The sequence below is a fragment of the Prosopis cineraria genome, unplaced genomic scaffold (assembly GCF_029017545.1).
Source record: "Prosopis cineraria cultivar Desert tree isolate PC_DT_omini unplaced genomic scaffold, ASM2901754v1 PC1, whole genome shotgun sequence".
Taxonomy (NCBI): Eukaryota; Viridiplantae; Streptophyta; class Magnoliopsida; order Fabales; family Fabaceae; genus Prosopis; species Prosopis cineraria.
In genome coordinates, this window is record NW_026555332.1 from 27,331,335 (window position 1) to 27,355,739 (window position 24,405).

The 24,405-nt window shown below is 28.0% G+C and overlaps 1 pseudogene; it reads left to right on the forward strand.

The window, feature by feature from the left end:
* Positions 1-14,730: 14,730 nt before the first annotated feature.
* LOC129301945 (beta-glucosidase 12-like) lies at positions 14,731-23,978 on the forward strand (annotated as a pseudogene).
* The last annotated feature ends 427 nt before the right edge of the window (positions 23,979-24,405 follow it).

Genomic DNA, 24,405 nt, shown 5'->3' on the forward strand with positions numbered 1-24,405 from the left:
ATTGAAGTCTGATAGACTCCATTCACACTTTTTGTGTTCTCTCTTATGTTGTACTATTGATTATTATTATTATTAGCCATCTTCTCCACCAATTCCCAAGCTTCATTAGGAGGCAAATCAAGCAAAGACCCATTAGCAGCTGAATCTATAGTCTTTCTATCATGAACTAAGAGTCCAACATGGAAATACTCGATGAGAAACTCCTTGCCAACTGAAGGGTATAAGCATCTTGCTAGAAGCTCAAGGTACTTCATCCAATATTCATATGACAATTCTTGAGGAAACTATTGAATTTCCATTATTTGTTTCCTCAATTAAGAGTATTTGGTTGCTGGAAAGTACTTCTCCTAAAAACAATGCTTCATTTCAGCCCATGAATTAATTGTCTTAGTAGCCAAAGTATTAAACCAAGTGATTGCCTTATCTTCTAAAGTGAAGTAGAAGACCTTCAACATCAAATTCTCTAAACTAGTTATAGGTGGCTTCATTATGACACAAACTCTCTCAAGAATTTGGAGGTGTCTATTGGGATCTTCACCTGTAAGTCCATGAAATTTTGGTAAGGCATTGATTAGAGAAGGCTTAATTTCATAGTTAACATTTTCTTGTAAATTCACATTTAAGCCACATACTCTAAATGCATCTTTAGATACAACCATTTCTCTAATGCTTCTTTTAACAGGAATTTCTTTCTCATGATTATGCACATGTCCACTACTGTTTGCATCATTGCTTGCTATACTTTCCAAAACAAAAGATTTATCAATAAAACAAGTAGAGGAAGAATTACTAATATCCAAGTATTGAGTCTAAAAGTCAAGAAATTCTTTCTCAATTTTCAAACAATAGTTACAGGACATGCAATGCTCTAAGAAAAGCTAAAACAACTAACAAAACACTCAAAAAGCCAAAAGCACACAAATCTCACAAATATGAAAATCTGACATAATAGAGCAAACTAGCAATAGTAGATTTTTTATTTTTTTGAAAATGAAAATGAAGGAATTAGCAAAAACTCGAAATTATGAAATGAATATAAGATTCTAAATAAAATTCAAAAGCAAAAATCATGCAATTTGGATGAGCAGGGAGTGAAAAATGCTCATTCAAATTTGGTCCACTTTTCTAAATTTGACAGCAAATATCAGTTTGGAGCTTGTGAGTTTTTGAGCTTTACAAAAGCTGAATCCCAACTCAAATTCCTCTTATATTTTTACCTGAAAAATATAACATAAAAAATATTATACCACAAAAATTTCAGGTCAAAAGTCTCTTTCAGTTGCTCCCAGAAATTCGCACAAGTCAGTGAACAAATCTGGAAATTCAGGACTACTTCCAGAGTACCTTATCAGAACATTTCAATCTTTTCACCAAGTTATCGGCAAAATCGGAGGATGAGCCAAACATAAGAATCAGAGATAACACAGTAATGAATAAAATGAAATAAGAATCAAGTAAGTTGGACAAATAGAGTGAAAGTTGTGTGCACTTAAAGTTGATACAAAATTCTAGATTTCTGTAATAGATTTCTAGAACCTTGTTGTCTTGCAACAAATGTACAGAACAGCTCCTAAATCCAAAATTTGCACTCTCAGTGTGAATCAAAGCTAAGATGTGTAGCATTCTAACAAATTCAGTCCCAAGCACAAAATTCTTTTCAGTTGTTCACAATTCAATTTTAAAGTCAGGACAAATTTTGTGTGACAACTAGAGCCGGTAATTCGGGCCAAGCCCGACAGACTAGCCAGAATTGGCTCGAAAAATTTTAGGGTCGGGCTTAGAAAAAAGGATGTTTTTTATGTTTGGGCCTATTCGGGCCGGCTCGAATATGCCCGATCGGGTTCAGGCTTGGCCCAAATACCCGAATAAAACAATTATATTTTTAAAAAATCTATAAAATATAATAAATATTAATTAATTCTTTAAATTTTAGATCATTTTATACTAAAATAACATATATTTGAGTCCTAGACATCATTTAAGTATTAAAAAATATATTTTTATATTTTTTATAAAATAAAATAATTAATTTCAAAGTAAAAAAATAATTAAAAATAATTTTAAAAATTAAATTCAGGTATTCGGGCCGCCCGAAGCTCGAAAGAATTCAGGCCGGGCTTGGCTATTCGGGCTTTTCGAGGAGTCGAGTCTGTTCGAGTTCGAGCCTATTCGGGCCGAGCTCGAATAGGCCTGGCCTGCCCGAATTCTCTGCTCTAGTGACAGCAACAATCTTTAGCTAGATTTTAGCTCTAAAAAATCACAAAAAAGAAAATTAAACAATGGTGAATGAAATGAAATCGATTGGCTATATTGCTCCTCAACAACGGCGCCACTTAAAAAGCCCTAGTCGTATCAAGCTTCTCAAAGAAACTAGAATGTAGTTGAGTACACCCTAGGTCCTTAAAATCCTAAGAAAGCAAACTTAAACAACAAAGTTTAGTTCATAAACTATTTTACAATGTAAAGTCACTATTGGTTTGACAAAAATCAAGAAGAAAAAGAATTTTAGTTTTTAAAATTTTAAGTGAAAATGAATGGAAGTAAAATTGACTCAAACAAGCAAATGGATGAATTCTTCAAGTTTTGAATCCATGCTACCATCATAAACTCCTTAATTCTATGAGCTCGGACCCTATATGACTCAGTTGACAAAATTAAAAGCCTAATGACCACTAGGACTAAGTAAATGAGGCTTAGACTAAAATATATAATCCCTGAACAATTGCCAAACTTTGATTAAAACAAATCAAATAGAATGTTTGCCTCGCTAAAACCTTGCTCTAACACTTAAAACAATTAAATTTAGACAATTAACTCCTCATTAAGACCTAATTGGAGCTAAATGAATTATAAATATCAAGCAAGACTCAAGAGCAATTCAAATTCAACAAGTAATAACTATTAAAGCATAAACTCAAACACTTGAGGTGCACAAATTCAATGGAAAATGTAAACCAAAGCAATATGACCCTTGATAAGATAAATGACATCAAATTAATTCAATCAATCTAACTAGAATCAATGAATTGAATTCAAAATCATAATAAAAACTAGAATTAGATTTGAGCTACACAAAACCAAAATCAAGAGAATCTAAAACTCAAGTGGAACTTCATCATCTTGGAGAATCCTTGAAGGTTTAGCCTCTCATCTCACTTGCCATAACTACTGACTGAAGGAGAGGTCCATAAGAAGTTGCCATGGATGAGCGCTCATTAAAATCTAAGCTACTAGATGAATCTAGACTAAGTTGAATGCATTGTTGAACTATGTGATCAGTGTGCGACTAACTAAAATCAAGAGGGAAATTACGATAGTGTGCAATGAATTTCTATGAACATGTGTGTGTGGTGGCAAGAATGAATGGCCAAACTCGTGAAGTTGATTGCATGTGCATTATTCAAAACTAGAGCTCCTCAACGTTCATGTTATGTTCCCTTTTTCTTTCCTTTTTGCATTCTCCATTCCCTCTGAAAAGTCAAAAAACTAATTTAAAATAAAAATGAGAAATTACCAAATTGGCCCATTAATTTCTTAAAAACAAAGTTCTAAAAACGAGAATAAAAAATTGCCTAAATAATAAAATGTGTTAAGGAATTGAAATTTCAATTTAAAAACAATTAATTCCAATAAAATGTTCAAAATGAAATGCCCCTGATGCAAAAACGCAATGTAAATGAGCCAATGATTAAATCCAATGCTAAAATCATACATATAAGGGTCTAAACTGATAAAATATGGTCACAAATGTAAAAGAAAAGTATAAAAAAAATATGTGATTTATCATGGGTCATTTTGCCATCTGACGTCCAATTTGAGCAATTCAAATGTCCACACATTGCTATTGGCATTGTTTGACAATTAAAATTAAACGCTTTACCATATAAAAGTTGGACACCCGGATACAAAATTAACCTTTTTGCTTTCAAAATAAACACAAGTGTATTCAAACCTACTAACCAAGTGCCAATAACCTTAAGACCATTTGATCCAACTCAATTGAACCACAATACACCTAATTGAATAGTCATATATCATCATGTACAATTCAAACATAATTTGGCCATTAAAACCCTGATTTCACAATAAATCAAGGGGTGATAATAAATCATATATCATAAATATTATGGCCAACTATACACGTACAATTAACATAATAACTATACTTGCAATCGTATTTGACCTTAAACAACATTTTCCAATTCAAATACAACCTCTTAGGATGAAATACACTCAAAATGACATAATTCCTCGTGCAAATGCATTCAAAATAATATGCATCCTAGATTTGACTCTGTGTCTGTGTGTGTGTGTGTGTTATATTTAGTTACACCAAATGACAAGTAAAGAGCTATTTACACTAGCTCCTTAATTCCTCAATAGTGTCCTCCATCCCCTTGCCCCTAGCTGAGCTTTCATCTATAAAATGTAACCACAGGGGTGAGTCGATAAATAAATAATCTAATCTATTCATAAGTATAAGAATAGCATGAGTGTGTGAAGTGGCAAATATTTATTGAATACTCATCAATTATACTATTATAATATAACAACTCATACAATTATGATCAACATTATGCATCTAATATCCTATTTATTTCCTCCAACTGAATTTATAGGCTAGCAATACAACAAAACTAAGTCTATGTAATTGTACTAGCCCAAGTTCACCAATTATGAAAGGTAGCCTTAGCCAAAGTGCCTTCACCCATTATAGACCATAGATCTCCCTTTTTCTCAAATATTTAAGGTGTCGTATGTCCAATCCATCACAAATAATACTAAGGCTTTCAAATAAGAAATAAACGACACATCAGGGCCTCGATAATGCCAATATATCATATGAATTTCATACAATAACCCCAACAACTCTAAGGTGAACTCCTTCCCTTTCACAAAGATCATGCTCATGCCTTTCAATCATACAATATTTCTCATTATAGATGATCATATAGCATTTACTATCATTTCATATTCATATCCAATTCATAATTTGTACAAAAACACATAAAAGGGCTTTATGCATAGTGTAATACCTTAGTTAAAAACCACTTCTCACAAGTTTTTCACAACATCCACAAAATTGTGCATAATTCAACTTTTCATAATAGTATACATAAATAAAATTTTGTAAAACCATAACCAATCAAATACACAAGTAAAAAGACTACATTATCCGGTTATCTCAATCATTTTGTCACAAAGAAGGTTACTGTGACAAATTAATCACCCTTCAAGAGCCCACTCACTAACCAATGCACGATCAATACTTAATATATAGGATTAAACACTAATCATCAATTATAACTCCAATTGAACCCCCTTTTCAATTAATTTTTAGGTAACTACTATACTGTTATTCCCTCTTTAACACAATTAACTCTTCCAACATATCCCATTAATTCCATTTATTACCCAGACACTTAGGTGGTATCACTTATTTACCTACATTACTCTCAATCTTCCAAATTTCACTTAGGGTTTGTCCAAACCCTAACCAAAAATTTCAAATCACTATAAAATCCATAAACGAAGGTTTAGAAGCTTGATTTAACTCTTCAAAGCTGTAACTAAACTAATGGGCTTGGTCAAAATCTAAGGAGAGATGAAAATAACCCCCGACACTCCCCAAATTAATAGAAATTTGGCATATAGGAGGAAGAGAATAGATAGTAAGTTTACCTGTGACATCCTAAAAATTAAACTCCTAACAATCAAGTAATTAAGCATAAATAAGTAGGAATTATGTGGTATGTGATTAAAGGGGACTAATGAGTGTTTTTTGTATGGTTTTAGCCATAAAATTAGGTCTAAAGTGAAATTAGGTCACTTTGCCATTAAAAGAGGTGGAAAACAAAGGAAGAAGGTCTTTGTGCCATATGCCATGGCACATTAGGCTAGAAGATGAGAGATAGCCTCCTCTGTACCACATGTCATGGTGTATAGTATACTTTCTACATAATTTAAATGCGAAACTTGTGCAAAAAACAAAGGAAAAGAGAAGAGAAAATGAGAGAAGGAGAAAACTTAGAACTCTACTAATGGTTCAATTTCAAGGTTGAGGCATTTTGTAGCTACCAAACCCTAAGATTAAACCTATTCTTCTTTCCGAATCCATTTTCTTTAAGTTTTTGGTTAGGGTTTGACAATAGGAGACCATTTTCAGTCTATATAGTTTACGAGTCCAAACCTATTGACTCAAATGTAGTTAATGGGAGTTGTTTTGAGAATTTAAACGTATAAATAATAGGTTTTGACATTTTTGGTTAGTGATTTATTTTGGACTTATGAGGGTTGTTAAGACATTAATGACACTAGAAATAATTAATGATGTTAATGAGAGTTATAGAGAGTTACAATGCTCAATGGGTAAGCTTAATTGTAAGAAGTGAGGGCTTTAAGTGTAACCCTCCTTTATAGTCTGTCAGATATAGGAAATGATTAACTTAATTACTACCACAACACAACTAAATCAATAATCAAATATTTTGTTTGAAAAGCTTGGGCCCAACACTTGTTTTACAAAATCATCATGATCTTATCACATTAGAGCAATACACAGTGGAAACAAATCACAAGTATTCATATAATTCATTGCATGCCTTAAAATAAGGAAATAAGGTTAGGTTATAGTCCATGCACCACGAAGTATACAACATGTGTCGCGGCATGTGATATAGAGCTACGAGCTCTGACCTTCCCTATGCCATGTGCCATAGTGTGATGTACAATGCACCGCAGTGCATGATAGGAAATTAGTCACTTACCCTTAAAATTAAACTAAAGCTAACTTTAATATAATATAAAGCCAACCCTAGGTCATTTCTCAAGGAATGGTTTTAAGTCTAACAAAATGTCACCTAATGCAAAAAGTCACCTAAAGAGTTAGAATTTAGTTACCTAATTATCTAAATTAATTACCAAATGTGCAACTAATTAAAAGGCTAACTAAAGTAAGTGAAATGAACTTTCCTTTTCACAAGAGTGAAACCGTAAAGATTACTTGATTTTAGACTCATTATCTTCTCATGATTATTCTTTAAATTTTGTAGTTTATTTTATTTGAATTGAGCTCTTCTAGTTTAATACTTATTCCGTTAAAAAATATAAGACATTTTTAACTGAATCTTACCCTCAATAAAGTACTTACCTACTTTCAAACTAACCCTATCTTTTTATATTTACCCCTATTAAACATTCTATAATAATTATAAAGTCATTATTAATAGGGATAATTTTAAAAAAAGGCAATGATTATACCTCAAAAAACTAAAAATGCCTTATATTTTTTAACATTAAACTCTTTAAAAATTATCTTATATTTTTAAATGGAGGGAATAAATGTTTACCTATGAATGTTAAAATTATTAATGAATGATTAATTTTCTTAAAAGAAAAAACACTTTTGATGTCTATAGAAAATTTGATTTAATACAATATTTATTTTTATTAAATTATTTATAAAAACTCTATATGTGAAAAAACTATTTAGTAGACATAACCTGATTATATAAATTTTGAATTATAAAAATTATATAACTAATTTTAAAATTATATAATTATTTAATAAAAATATAAATTTTTTTATTTTTATTTTTTTAATGAAACAATTCAATGATTTTAATCTTTAGTGATAAAAAACTTAATGAATCAAACTGTAAGAGCTCAATTAAAATAAAATAAATTATAGAAACTTAATTTAAAATTGAAAAGAAAATTATAAGAACCTATAAATCAACTTTTCAGAAATGTATAAATAAATTATACTTGTATTAGCTTGAATAGGCTTAAACATAAAAATTGTGTTATTCAATTAAGCCTATCTTAAATTTTTTTCAGGTTTGGTAGAATTACTTACTTTAAAAAATGACAAGCTATTATTTTATTTATAATTTTTTTTTATTTCAAGTAAGATGTGCAGTTTTCTATATGTTGTCTAAGTTAAGTTTATAATTTTATTGCAGAGATATACCCATCATTTTTTTTAATTTGAATTTTATATCCACCACAATTTTTTAATAGGGCTCACTTTCTTTACCTCACAAAAAAGGATAAATATATTATTGCGTATATTAAAAATATAAATAACATTTATCATAATAAAAAAAATGCTAATATGTTTTATTTGGGCACAAATTACTTTAAAATTTGTTATGTCGTGCGTATTAAAAATATAAGAGTAAAATACATTGACTTCTCTTTATTTTACCATAATTGCATATACTTCTCTTTAATTTTTAAAATTCATGCGAATATTTCTTAGAATTAGTATAAACTGTATTTTACTGAAAATATACAGAATAATTAATTATTTTATGTAATTTTATCCCCACATAATTAAAAATTAAATTTATAAAAAAATCCAGTCAATTAAATACTTAATGTTTAGTTTTTAATTTTCATTTAAATTAAATTTGTAATTTCATTGCATATTCAAAAGATATTATTTTTACTATATAAGTCTTATATCTACCATCATTTTTTTAGCATGGATCTTACACCTAATATTTTTATTACGAATATCACTTGATTTTTTGAAATATTAAAATTTATTTTTTTAATTTTTCAAAATAAATCTTTAATCTCGTTACAAATTTCATGTTTACCATTTTCATTGATTCTCATATCTATTTTTTTTCTCTAACTAGTGGCCTCAATGAATATTCTTTATAATTGAACTAATAGTCTATTTTACTCAAAATATAAATAATAATTTATTATTTTATGAATATTTATCCCCACATAATTAAAATTTAATTTCCAAAAAAATCCTTCCAATTAAATACTTATTTTTACTTTTTATTTAAATTAAATTTGTAATTTTATTGCATATCCAACACATATTATTTTTATTATAAGTTTAATATCCACCATCATTTTTAGCATAGATCCTATTCCTATTATTTTTATCATGAATTTCACATAATTTTTCAAAATATAAATTTTTTATATTCTTAAAATTAAATTTGTAATCTCATAACAAATTTCATATTTACCCCCTTCGTTTAAAAATATAAGGTATTTTTAACTGAATTTCACCTCTTAATAAATTAGTTACATACTTTCAAACTAACTCTATCTTTTCATATTTATTCCTATTAAATACCCTACAATAAATATAAAGTCATTATTAATAGAAGTACTTCTAGGAAAACAGACAATGATTAAATCTAGAAAGATTAAAAATATTTTATATTTTTAAATATTTAATTTCTCAAAAAATATCTTATATTTTTAAATAAAAAGAGTATTATTGTTTTGGTAAAATCATATTTATCATTTTTATTAAGTCTTATCTTTATATATATATATATATATATTATTATTATTATGGACCCCAAATTTACTTCTTTGTACTAATCATGTTCCCACGTTATCACTCAAAACATAAAATAATTTTTTATAATATTGTATATCGATTAACAGTGCTTGGATAAGATAAGATTATTTTCTTTTATAATACTATTGTGGTTCTTTCTTCGAAAATAAATAAATAAATAAATACCCGTTCGGGCTCTGCTTTGGAGGGATTGACATGGAACGTTTGGATCCTCTACCTCAATTTCTGTCTCAGTCATGTCTCCAACTAGATCTTTACGGCACGTTGTGTCGTCTTTTTTTTTTTTTTTTTTTTTTGTGTGTGTGATCAAATACGGCACGTTATGTCTAACGGGTGATAAAATTAAAGCTGACAAATTAACCAAAAAAACACAATTTACACCCACAAATTAAAATGGGAAAATCAGAAAAAAGGACAAGAAAAGACTGCTAACTACATGCAAAGGAGGACCACAAAATGTTGAAATTGAGTTTAAAGATAATACTCTTTTTTTTTTTTTAGTGGCAATTAACATAGCTTTCTTTTACTTAAAACACATCAAACATAACTAATGTTTTGAAACTGGATCGGATGACAAATTGAAAATATTTGTGAGTCACAGTTTTCATAATTTAATTAGTTAGACAAGTAGTCAAACTGATAACATAAAAATAAAATAAGAAATAATATTTATAAGCATATATATATAATATTAAAAATGAGATATTAAATTTTAATTTCTTTATTTTTTTTCATATGTTTATTTTTTGTTTACTTTATTCATCTTTTAAAACAAGTAAATTTTTAATTTCTCTATAATTTCATTTTAATAATTCCAATAAACAAATTATATACTTAAAATTTTACTATAATAACATAAAAAAGTTGACATTAATATTTTTAAATTGAATAAAAAATTTATTAATAAAATAAAATTAAAAAGGAAGAATAGTTCAAAGTAGTCTAACTGTTTCGGTTTTTGAGGTAACTCTAGTTTTGTCAAAACTGTCCGTTTTAAAATAGTTCAAAACAGTCTAATTTCCAAAAATGGCTAATGAGTCAAAGCAAACCACTTTTTTTATCTGCGTGATAGTTCAATTGATTCAATCTTTCACATTAGTTTAGGTTTTAAAATATTGCCTTGAACTCTAACCAGTACTTCTAGGTCCAGCTCTGTTCAGATGATAAAAGGATTTTTTCACTTCTTTTCTCTCATTCTCAGTCATCACCATTCATCAAATTTAAAATAAAATCAATGGTGAATTTGATGGAATGGTGATGATTGAGAAATGGAGAGAAAAAGAGGGAAAAGAGGTGGAGAGACCCCCCAAATGCATTGATGCTATCAATCAAGACCTCATCTTTTAACTTGCATCTCAGAACATCTTGCGTGCCATCCTTTAGCTTTTCTATATAATGATTTAATTATATATCAAACTACCTATTAATTCTAGTAAAATGGTAAAAAATGATTTATAAGTATAACACTAACTAATAAGGAGTTGTTTTCTTGTATATTTCTTAGAAATTGAATCAGGAGATATGGTTTATAGGTTAAAATATACAAAACTCGCCTCAATTTTAATGGAGCTATACATAACTCTCCTCATTTTAAAATTTTTAAAATTTACATCCATATTTTTTTCAACGCCCCCACCATTAATTACTCTACTGCCACATTAATAGAATTTTTCATATTAATTAATGAGATAAACATAGGACTTGACATGGAAAAATAATTTAATTATTTTTAACTCAACTTTAGGAGGAATTGTACTAAGGGTAATTGAGCAAATTATCTTGAACTTTAAATTTAATAGCACCATAAACCCTCAACTCATTTATTATATAAATTGCTCCCTTAACTTTTAAAAACAATGCAATTTAGCTCCTATTGCTAATAAAAATTAACTTATTTTAGAAGTTATTCAAAATAGTTTTTTTTTAAATAATAAAAAAATCTCCTTTTTTAATTCTGATTATTTTTAAAAGTTTAAATAAATATATAAAAATTTATAAAATAATTTTTTTAAAAAATAAGTGATTTTTTATGAAATAAATTAAAACAAACGGATTTAAAACTATTATTATAATTGAACAATTAAATTTTAAGTAACGGGGGACGCAAAAGTGAAATGAACGCAGATACATCCAAACCACGCATGATGATAGCTAGTATGCGAATTCCTCATTTACGATTTGATTTTGTGAGCTCGACCAGTTTGAAATATCAAATGTATGAATATCCACACCAAATCATCGTGACGCATATATTTCGATAAGATAATTATCGTCATTACTCGTTTGGTCTCCTATTTTTTAATATAAAAATGGATCAGTCTTTGTAAAGTTGGTTCATTTGACTAGCTTGCATATTCCCAGCCGAAACAGTGGAACAAATTGGGCCTTAGGGGATCCCAAATTCTCATGCGATAACTTTCACTTGACCAAGTTATTTATAAATCATCATCATCGTCATCGCTCTCCCTCTCTGTGTATTTTTTTTTTTTTAAATAGAGGAACCTTTTAAAGGTGATTGCTTAGTCTTATCATAAGAACATCACTCCGAGTCATCTCAATCATTTATCGTTTTATACTTTTATTCCTTTAATATCCTTGTTTTTTTTTACCTTCTCCTCCCTCTACGCCAATGCTTTGAAAACCATACTAGACCAAAATGTTTGATGAGTCCGACCGTTATTCGCTAATCAAAATGAATTGACTCAATTAATTGAACCAATCTAGCAATTAAATAGAATTGACTTGTGTTCATCTAGTTGGTTTTGAGAGAACTGAATTTGATTGAAAACAGGAACGGGTCAACCTGAATCAATCTGGTTCAAAACAAAAAAAAATTAGGAGTCAATTTGATTCAAAACCAAAAAATAAGAAAAAAAAATTAGGCTAAATTGCTCAAATTTGTGTTTTCTCTTTTCTAATCTCTAATTTTCTTCTATCTTCTCTTATCTCTCCTCCATGACCCAAGCTCAACTTTTGACCTTTCTTCTATTCTCTGCCTCTAGCTCTAGCGATCCAACCTTTGACATTAAGATTGAAAACTTGTGAGCCATGACATGATGGCGTGCCTTCAATTTCAACATTTTGATTCGAGATTGCTAGCTTGTGCCGACATGCCTCTACCTCCAATTCCAGCACTCAAGGCTTCTAACCTCTGACGTCAAGATCTCAATTACCATCAACAAATTAATGTTTTATTTATATATTTGTCTCTATAAAAATTATTTTTATTTAATTTTTATGTTACCAACTCAACCACATAAAAACCACAATCCATTGCTCTTTTCAGTTCGATGTCCAATTCAGGTTTCAAAACATTGCTCTACACTAATAATTAGAGAGAGAATAAGACACTCCTTCCGTTAAAAAATAAAAGACATTTTTTAAAAGTTTAAATGTTAAAAAATTTAAAAAATTTTTAGTTATTTAAGGTGTAATTATTACTTTTTTTCAAAAGTATTTTCATTAAATAAATCACTTTATATTTATTTTAGGGTGAAACACTTTATTAAACAGGGGTAAATATGAAAAATAGGATTAGTTTGAGAACAAGTAACTACTTTAGTGAAGAATGAGATTCAGTTAAAAATATTTTACATTTTTAAACGGAACGAGTATATAATAAAGTAATAATTTAAGAAAATTTTAAAATAATATTAGGAACTTCTTAAAATTTTGGATAAATTCAAGAGTATGCTAAATTAAATTAATTTAATTTCTTAACACCTAGCAGTGAAATTTTTTTATAATATGAAAGATTACTATATGTATTATAAAAATAAATATACTCAAATCAAAAATAACAATGAGCATACAAGCACAAACTGTATTTGTGTTGCTCATTTATTATACATTATTTTCAAATCATGTAATTTATTTAAAATAATTTTCAAGCGTAACATTGTCTTAGATAATTTTTATTATTTTTTCTCTTTAGCTGGACATCATTTTTAATAAAAAAAATGTATTAATCACTCACTATATTTCTTAAAAATGATGAATACACATGTATGTCCAAATTAATTTAATTACTATGATCAACATATAATATATAATCTGTAAGTATTCTGTAAAATATTCCTAAATCATGAATAGTATTATATTAATAAGGTTTTAAAAATCAAATTGGATTAGTTAATTCAACCAATTGAAATAGGAACCCGTCTTTAGTCCAATCACGTATAACCCATAAAATCAGTATTCAAAGAATTAGTCAACAATCAGTAAAACCGATAAAAGTGAATTGGGTCTCATTAAAAGGCCGAACTAATTTTTTTATTAAAAAATTTAATTTAAAAATTTAAAAAATGACTATTAATTTGAATTGTAATTATTCAAATCTCTTAGCAATGAACTGCAATTTTCATAAATTGCTTTTCAGCCACTTAATTCGCTGAAACGCTCTTCATCCACTTTTATACGTGAGAGTATCCCTCCTCATTCTTTTATAGATACTATCCATTCATCATTAGTAATTTGCACGGGGCAACCATAAAGAAAAATATCAAATTAAAATGGATGACCCACATCCCCACCTTCCTTTTACGGAATCCACGCATTTGATTTTATTTTATCCTTAATTTTTAAATTCTTTATCACTTTAAAAGTAAAATAAAATATAATCTTCCAATTATGATTTTTTTGGTTAAATGAGGTTTTATCTTGAAAAATTAATATAGAAAAAACATTGCATCTAGAATATTAATGTCCCACATTAAGTGCACGATTCTTATCCATATTTGGTTTGCATATAAAGTATAACGAATAAAGAGTATAACGAAGGAAAAAAAAGTAAATAAGTTTCAAAATATTAAATTAATAATAATAATTAGACATCCAAATTTTAAAAATAAGTTACAAACTATTGATTTAGATATATCAGGAATTTCATTTACAATTTGAGAGTTACACTTAACATATAAATGTTTTCTCTGCAATTGAAATTATGTAATTTATAATTGTCTAAATTAATATTTTTAACTCATTTTCAAAATTTTTTATTGTTTTTTGTTATCATTAATTCAATCTTTTGAAATTTAATTATAATTTTTCTCTAAGCAAAAAGTACATACAAAGTGCACACTAAAAAGGAAAGAGGCACCAATGAAGTTAGGTTTAGAAAAAGAAATCAGCTCTTTACAATATGATGAATTAATATTTGAATTATTGTTGGAAGAAGGGACCATATTTAATAGCTGACCACGCTTCAAATATGATTGCTTTCAATATAAAAAAAATTATCTTAGAGCAATTAAAACATAAAAAGAAAATGGCAAATGGGTAATGAAAAGTTGGAAAGAGTCTTTATTTTGGGTTTGGCGTCTCCTTCTTTGTCAGGGTGTGAGTTAATTTAATATATATGTGTGTCTGTGTGTGTGTGTGTGTGTGTGTGTGTGTGTGTGTGAGGCTTTGTTCAATGGGATATGTGAAGCGGAGAGATAGAGAATAATGAAGATTATGATTTTGAAGGAGAAGGCAGTGATGCTTCTCTTTGCGTTGCTGGTAGCGGCAGCTAGTTGGAGACACTGCGATGCAATTACAAGTTCGCCGATTCTCGACGTTTCCTCTCTGAATCGAACCAGTTTTCCTGCTCGATTCATTTTCGGCACTGCATCTGCCTCTTACCAGGTTGGTCCTCTTCTCAATTCTCAATCAGATCTGAATCTGCAAAAAATGATTTGCTTAATAATATATATATTGTGCGCAGTACGAAGGTGCAGCAAATGAAGATGGACGAGGACCTAGCATATGGGATTACTACACCCACAAAAACCCAGGTCTCTTTTTCTCTCCTGTTTATAATTATTAATTATTGATTGATTAATTGCCCATCTCTTGCTTTGATTCGGATTTTGAGTGTTTCCCAAATTCTTTTTATTTAATGCGTGTTTCATATGCCATATTATAGAGAGTGTCAATTCAATCCAATGGTTGTCAAATATATTAACACAATATGCAAAAGAAAATCAAATCATATAGCTCTCTATGTATTTCCATGCTTGTACTTTAATCAAGTAATTTACTTCCTTTAATTTTATTTATAAATTATTTTCGATATGTTTTATTAAAACTAAAAAAACATTTAAACCTTATTAATCATATGTTAAACTTTAATAAATTTCTACCTTTACCCCTAATAATTATAAAAATAATTATTTTTAATAATTTTTTATTATTTAATAAGAACAAAAATGGAAAAAAATATAAAGGATACTAAAATATTCTATAAATAAGACCAAGATTAAGCTTCTTTCGCTGTTGTAGGATCAGAGGAGCATATGATTAGAGAGAAACGGTTGAAATGCATCCTCATAAAATTGTTCGTTTACTCATTATTTTATTTATTTATGATTATGCATAAATTTTTAAATATAGATAAAATTCTACTTTTGAATATTTATTGAGTAAGAGGATTTGATATACTAAACACTACTCCTCTAGTTTACTATATAAGTCACTTTTTAAAAATATAATTTAATTTACTTTATAAATTATTTATTGATGGAATTATTTTATTTTAAATTAAAATTCTTAAATTATTTTTAAAAAGTAAGAGAAAAAAAGATAGAAAAAAATATTATATGATTGACTTACTTTTTATTTTTTACTTAAAGATTATATTTAAAATTTTACTTACTTTTATTTTTTATATTTTTATTATATTAATATTGATAAAATTAATAAAAATAATTTATAAATAAAATTTGAGGGAGTACTTTTGTAGATTTTTACTGAACAAAGAACTTTTGGTCGAAATTTATACAAACTCCAAAAATTGATCAATAATGATTCAACTTCATCCAAAACAAAAACACGAAAAAATAAAAGACAAAAAGTACCTTTTCCCTTTTTGATATTTTACACAAATGGTACGTTTTTCAGTGAGCTCGATATTACTCCATCCGAATTACTCTTTTTGTTATAAATTATAAAATATTTTTAAATAAATTTTATATATCAATAAAATTTATTAAAGATGTTTTATTACTTTATTATTTTAAGATAAAAAATATAAATTTTTAAAAATACTCTTAATTTAATACGTCATTGATGAAAAAATATTAAAAAGAGATAATATATAGAAAGAATAATATTAAAAAAACATCATTAATGAAATCTTATTTTTATAAAAGTGTCTTATATTTTAAAATTTTAAATCTTTCCTAAAAGTATCTTATGATTTGGGATGGAGGGAGTATTATATAAAGCATTTTTAAAAAAATTATTTAATTCAAAATATATGATATTGAATAACTTTTAGATTTATTTTTTCAATTATACGCTACTTCATTTATTTATCTTTTTGAGAAAAAAAATCATATATTAAAATTTTAATTATTATTATTAAGACTCTTTTTAGGATATTTAATGAGGATATAAATAGAAAGATGTTGATATTTTATAATATTATTTATAAACTGTGAATTAATTTGTTATAACTTATATTGTGGTTTCAAGGGAGTATTACTTTTTTTTGCCAACCTGAATATTGTATGACCATATTTTTTTTTTGGGTATAAATCCAAATTTCATATTTTGTGTGGTTTACGAACCATATTTAACAATAGCTCATACATGAATCACTCACATGAGGATATGATCCTCCTCCAGTACGTAATTTAAACATACACACTGTACATGTCACACCTCTACCACTCATATTAAGACCTTTTCCTGTGTTTATAATTAGCTGACATAACTTTAATTTAAGAAGTACAAAATAGAAAAGTATTATATATTTTTTTACCATTTCAAGGTTATAGTAAACATATTTTTTAATAAATATAAAATTTGTTAACTTCATCTGATCAGGGGGTATTTAATTAGCATATGTGTAGATGTTTTAATTTGTTTTTTTCCAAACAGATGTTAAAATTGAATAATCAGAAGTTTGTAGCCACATGAATTCGTGAAAACATATTAGGATTTCACTTATATCATATAAAAGTGATTTTGAAATTTATTTTTTGAAAGATAACATAGATATAGTTAGAGTTAGTGTTAAAAGATTAAGATTAAATAAATTAGAAAGAAAAATTGTATTTAATTGATCAATTGAAAACTCCTAAGCTGGCTAAGTGGTTGAGACTTCTGAAGAACAAATCGGAACCAAAGGATGCTGCAGCAAAATATTTAATAAAATAAAATTATTATTCAAACGTGGCTAAGAGTCGTTCAGACAGCAGCATGACGATTAGTCAATGCTGGCAGCTACAGTTTACGAAGAAAACGAAGAAACCGACAAAACAAATGAAGCCAAAATCAGTAAACCCATCGAAGAAACCAACTGCTGGAGCGCATGCAAATTTTTTATTATTAAGACGAAATCAAAAATTTTGTCCTATTGTGAAGAATTTTTGAGACTGAAGGTAAAATTATTTAAATAGTAAGATATATTAGTCCCTCCGATTATTATTATGGCACACCTAGAAGGATTTTTTTGGTTTATAATATAAAATACATGGAGAATTATTTATTATAATTTTCTAATTTTAACCCCTATTGTAAATTAATTTTATGGCTTATCTTACACTGTGTATCTCTTTTCCTATTTTTAATAAAGGTAAGGTTGATTTTTTTTATTTTAAACCATATTAAATGATTTAATTATCATTCCTTAATTTTAATAAAATAGTTGAAAGCGCGGCGTTATATAAGGAATTGGAAAGAGTATTTTTTATCCATCTTTATATCACTTATACCATAGCCTTAAGTGAACATTTTTTAAGGACTAAGACTAGTTATATACTCTCTCCGTTCAAAAATGTAAGGCATTTTTAACTGAATCTTATTCCTAAATAAAGTAGTTACTTACTTTTCAACTAACTCTATCTTTTTACATTTACTTTTATTAAATACCCTACAATAAATATAAAGTTAATATTAATAGAAGCACTTTTAGAAAAAGACAATGATTACATTTCGAAAGACTAAAAATACCTTACATTTTTTAACATTTAATTTTTTAAAAAAATGTTTTATATTTTTGAATTTAGGGAGTAGGATATAAGGAAGTAAATAGTAAATGAAAATATATAATAAATATTAATGCTTAACAGAAAAAATAATGACTAGTTATCTAAGGGTTAATGAGCCTTAAGAGGACGGCTTTAATTGCCTAGCGCCTCACGGGGCCATGGTCCCAATTTTTCTACTCATATGTTTTTGTAAAAATATGATATATTTTACCAAATTTAATTTAATTTGCTCGTAAATTACTTCACGAATAGTAACGAATAAATCAGTTAATAACATGTATTTTGTTCATTGGTGTGTAGAAAAAATAACGGATCGGAGCAATGGAGATGTAGCTAATGACGAATATCATCGCTATAAGGTATGAATTCGACTTATTCTCTGGAAAAGGATATGAAACTGATTAATAAATTTACTTGTTTATTTATTTGCTAATAACGTCACATGCAATGGGATTAATTCAAAAATAATAAAAATGAAAATTCCATCAGTTTAATTTGTACCATAAATAATATTCTTTTTATTTATTATGTAGGAAGATGTTGGGATCATGAAATATATGAATTTAAATGCTTACAGATTTTCTATTTCTTGGTCGAGAATACTGCCAAGTAAGTCAGATCAATTATGAATTTTTCTTATTGACTTGTATAATGTGTTTAAATTTTCAGAGAAGCTCGAGTTTATATATATCATTTTGTTTTTTTTTAATTTTTTATTTATAAATTGTAAACATTTGCAGAGGGGAAGCTCAGTGGGGGATAAACCGAGAGGGAATAAAATATTACAGCAACCTCATCGACGAGCTATTGGCTAATGGTCACAATCCAACCTTAATTAATTATATTATAGTACATGTTTTTATTTATTTAAGATTAAAATATATTTTTAATCCTTTAAATTTTTATAAGTTATTATTTTAATCTCTCAATTTTATAAAGTATCTTCTTAATCCGTCAACTCTAACACAATTAGTTTCATTATGAAAAATTTATATATTAAATTTTTAAATATTAATAAAATATTTTTAAATATTGATATATTTAGTTTAATTTTTTTAAAAATAGCAATGATTAATACAAAATCAATCATTTGAAACTAATTGTTTTATGGTTAAAAAATGAAAAGGTATTTCATAAAATTAAGGAATCAAAATAAAAACTTGTATAAAATTAAAAGGCTAAATATATATTTTAATTTTTATTTTAAATTAAATCGATATGATATTATGATAAATAAATCACAAAAATTGATCACAAATGGACAGGTCTGAAACCATTTGTGACTCTTTTCCATTGGGATCTCCCGCAAGCTTTGGAGGACGAGTATGGAGGTTTCTTGAGCTCTGACATTGTGTGAGTGAGAAGTAATTAAACACAATAATTTCATAATTAATTACTTCTTCTGTTTTTATTTACTTGTCCTCCCATAGGGAAAATACATGGACCAAGAAAAAGGAAAAAACTGCATATTACTTTCCCGGTTAAAAAAATATAAGTATTTTTAACCGGGTTATAGTCCTAATAAATTGGTTAATTATTTATAAATTATACCATCTTTTTATGTTTAATTTTATTTTAATAGAGTGTTTTACCTGTATATGAAGGGTAAAATAGTTTATTTATTAAGAATATTTTTTTAAAAAAATTCATTAAGTACACATTGAAAAGTTAAAAATATTTTATATTTTTAAACATCAAACTTAAAAAATATTTTATTTATTTTAACAGAGGGAGCATGTAAGAATTATTGTTTCTTTATAGTTTTGCTCCCTATGTAATGTCATATTCACTATTTAAATTAATCTTAACTACTTCCATTTAACACCCTCTTTCTACGAGGGGTATCAATGGTAATAATTCTGCCTTGAAATTTGGAACAACACATGTATTTGGAAACAAATTCTAAAGTGGAGATCCATGAATTTTCTTGAATTTTTTAATATATTTTCTGAATTTTATTATTTTCTTATAAAACGAAATCTTCACTCTTTTCCTTAAAAAGAAAAATTTCATGAATTTCATGCATTCTCAATTCCAAAGAATCTATTCCTCACATACTTGAGGACAAAATCAAAATTCTAATCAGGACAAGTAAATAAGAACGGATGAAGGAAGTATAAAATATAGGGAGAATGGTAGTGAAGGTCGAGAGAAAAAAAAGTACAAGTTCATCGATTCACTTGTGAATGAATGAACCTTCAGCTGTGTTCGGTCCTTACTACTATTTTTTCTCCTTTGGAGCCCTCACTGCCATTCTTCCTATAATATGTATTGTTGTGTAATGAATGTGGATGATGTGTCTGTGTGTGTGTGTGTTTTCTCACTTCAGGAAAGACTAGTGAGACTATGTGGAACTATGCTTCAGAGAGTTTGGGGACAGAGTGAAGCATTGGATAACATTGAATGAGCCATGGAGTTATGGCAATGGAGGGTATGCAACAGGGAATTTAGCACCATTTCGGTTTTCTTCTTGGCTCAACCTTAACTGCACCGGCGGCGATTCCTCCATCGAGCCCTACTTAGTTGCTCATTACCTGCTTCTTTCTCACGCATCTGCCGTCCAAATCTACAAGTCCAAGTTTCAGGTCATCACACACACACACACACACACACACACACACACACACACACACAGCAACACTACGTAATTATTAAACATTACTTACTCTATCTCGTGTTACTTGTTTCACATTACATCTTCTTTCTCAAGTTTTCTTTGTGAATCACCCCACGAGTTAGTTGGATATCAATTAACTAAATGTGTACGTGTACATGTGTTTGATGATATATGCAGGGAACTCAGAAGGGTGTGATAGGCATAACTTTGGTATCTCACTGGTTTGTGCCCTTTTCAGATAGTAAACCCGATCATAATGCTGCTTCACGAGCTGTTGATTTTATGCTTGGATGGTACGTAGTACGTAATGATTGATAATATAGTTGGGGAACAATTAAAAATTAAATGATAAATTTGTTCTTAAATTATAGATAAAAGAACATCAAGGGTCTTAAACTTATTTATGGTATAATGTTTCTCTTTAACTTTTGACAATGATGTAATTTTGCCTCAACTACTAACAAATGTTGACTTTAATGGTTAATTGATCAAAAAATTATAGAAAATGACATAAAAAAACCAAGAAAATTATAGAAAAGTTATAGGGTCCTTTTATTTCATTTTTGGTCATTTTTTATAATTTTCTTGGTTGTTTTTGTAATATTTTTAGTTAATATCAAAGTTAATATTTATTAACCTTAGGGATAATATTATATCATTTTGAAATATTAAAGAGGAAATTGCAGTAAAAATGAGTTTATTATTAAGATACTGGGTGCTCTTGTATATATAATTTAAGGACAAATTTACCCTTTAATCCAAAAATTAATTACCTTAAAATACACGACACAACACAAATAGAATGTTGATTGGATATATTAATTAATGCAGGTTTATGGGACCGTTGACAAATGGTAATTACCCAAGAAAAATGAGATCACTAGTGGGAAGCCGATTGCCAAAATTCTCAATGGAAGAATCGAAGCTTCTTAAGGCTCTTTCGATTTTCTTGGCCTTAACTACTACACTGCTAATTTTGCTGCCCATTCACCTTCCATCAGCAATGCTAGACCCTCCTACCAAACTGATTCTCGTGCAAATCTTACAAGTAACTCGGTTCTATCTCTACCCACTTCTATTTATATTTTTGGGAGAATTACAATTAAGGACCTTGGAAGGCAATTAATAACCATAATGGACCACAAAATTGTAGTTTAAAACTAATTTTTTGACTAAATACCCCTATTTGAAATTCACAATTAATTAGTTAGTGTAAATTATTTTTAATCAAAAGTTTATTTTTTTAAACTAGAAAAAGGTATTATGATTCTTAACTTCTATTTCAAAATTTTGTGATCCTTAATCATTATTACTTTTTTTTGTAGGTCCTTAATTTTGATTTTCTCTTGTTTATTTTTGGTTGTCTAATAACCTTATCACACAAATTTAGAAATGTGGTTAAAATAAGTTAGGTAAAATTTCTTCAAAAATTACCATAACATTCTCAAATTACCCTTAATTAAAGCTATTAATTTTTACCTTAGAACGTTGAAGTCAAACATATATGCTATACTCAAATAAACCAATTAGATATGTGACTATTCTTAAATTAATTCATACATGTTTCACTAAATCTTATAAACTTTTTCTAAAGGTATTTTTGTCTTATATCCAATTACATGTCTCTGCTTATCATTTTTACTTGTGTTAATTATTTTTGTGGTAGCTGTGCGGAACGGAGTACCCATTGGACCAAGGGTACGTAATAAATCGCACTATCTCACTTCCAACTTTCAATATTTTTGTCTGTTCCATAAATATAGTATTTTTCCAATGAAAGTCAGTGAATTAATATTTATACAAATGCAGGCTGCCTCTGATTGGTTGTATGTCTATCCTAGAGGAATTAGAGACTTGCTGCTGTATGTGAAGACTAAGTATAACAATCCTCTGATTTACATTACTGAAAATGGTACTTATCGACTTGTTTTCACTTCTCCCTATTTTTCTTTATATTCTTCTCATAAATATTTTTTCTTACAATTTATGCGCTAGCTCCTTGATATTTATCTCTACATGTTAGGCATTGACGAGTATGATGATCCAACATTAACATTGGAAGAAGCCCTCGTGGATACTTTTAGAATTGACTACTATTTCCGTCATCTTTATTATCTTCAATCTGCAATCAAGTAACTGGCTTCCTATTTACTATTAATTTATTCATTAAGTTTTAGGCAAAGTTGCATCTTGAAACCAAATAAGGACATTTATTGCAAAAAGGCAAAACAATTTTGAATTTATTTTACAAGATCAAGAGATATAATTAATATTTATTGTAAAGAGATAAAACTACCCGAATATATATATATATATATATATTTTAAAAAATCCTTCTACTGTCACCAATCGACCATCAGACCATCCATTCTTGGATTAGTTGTTGTGACAAAAAAGTTATGAGTTCAAATTTCTTCTAGAATTTTTTTTATAAAAAATTTATTATGGTTAATTTTGTCTTTTTGTAATAAATTTTAATTGCATCTAAGTTTTTTGGTTTTGCAAAGCAAATTCAAAATTATTTGATTTTTTTTTTTTTGCAATTAGTGTCCTTATTTCGTCCTTGCTTGCGATTTTTGCTAAAATTTAAGGTCTCTCCTCTTTTAATTTGTTTTTTGTTTTTATTTTTTTTTCACTCTTACAAGGGATGGCGTCAATGTAAAAGGATACTTCGCATGGTCATTATTGGACAACTTTGAATGGGCCAATGGATATACGGTGCGTTTTGGAATCAACTATGTGGATTATAAACATGGCAATCAAAGATACTACAAACTCTCAGCCCAGTGGTTCAAGAACTTCCTTCAAAAATGATAATGTCGTGATCTACCAAACAATTCCTAATAACGAATAATGACATGGATTATGTTAATCATGTCAACATTTTCTATATGCGTGTTAATAATGATCATGATGATATGTTGATGTTATGTAGATTATGGTAATAATGTCAACATGTTCTATATGCGTGTTAATAATGACCATGATGGTATGTTGATGTTATGTATGGTATATCGGTTGAATGTAAAACATCACCATTGTTTTAGCATTGCCATTTGGGCAAAGATATTAATTAGATGCTATGTTGGATTATGATAATAAGGACTTGGATTATATGGTAATCATGTCAATTTATATGAAGAAATATTTTATAGACCTCCAACTCCAAATGCACTTGCGAGGCTGTGACTACATTGGGAGCGGATTTTACAAAGATCGGCTAGAAAAGCGATGGACCCATTCACTAAGAGATACGGTGCGAATAGCCCATAAATAAGAAAAAGGGGGGAAAATTCTTGAAGTGAAAACAAATTGTAATGGAATCAGTGCCAAAAATTTAATTACAATACACCTTTGAGAAATCGAAACCATTTTTAAAAACAATAACGAGTAAGGTTTATGAAAACAAGCTCGAAAGTCGATTGATGAGTGTGAAAATGGTGCAAGGAACTCCCCAGTAACTATTCGTGAGT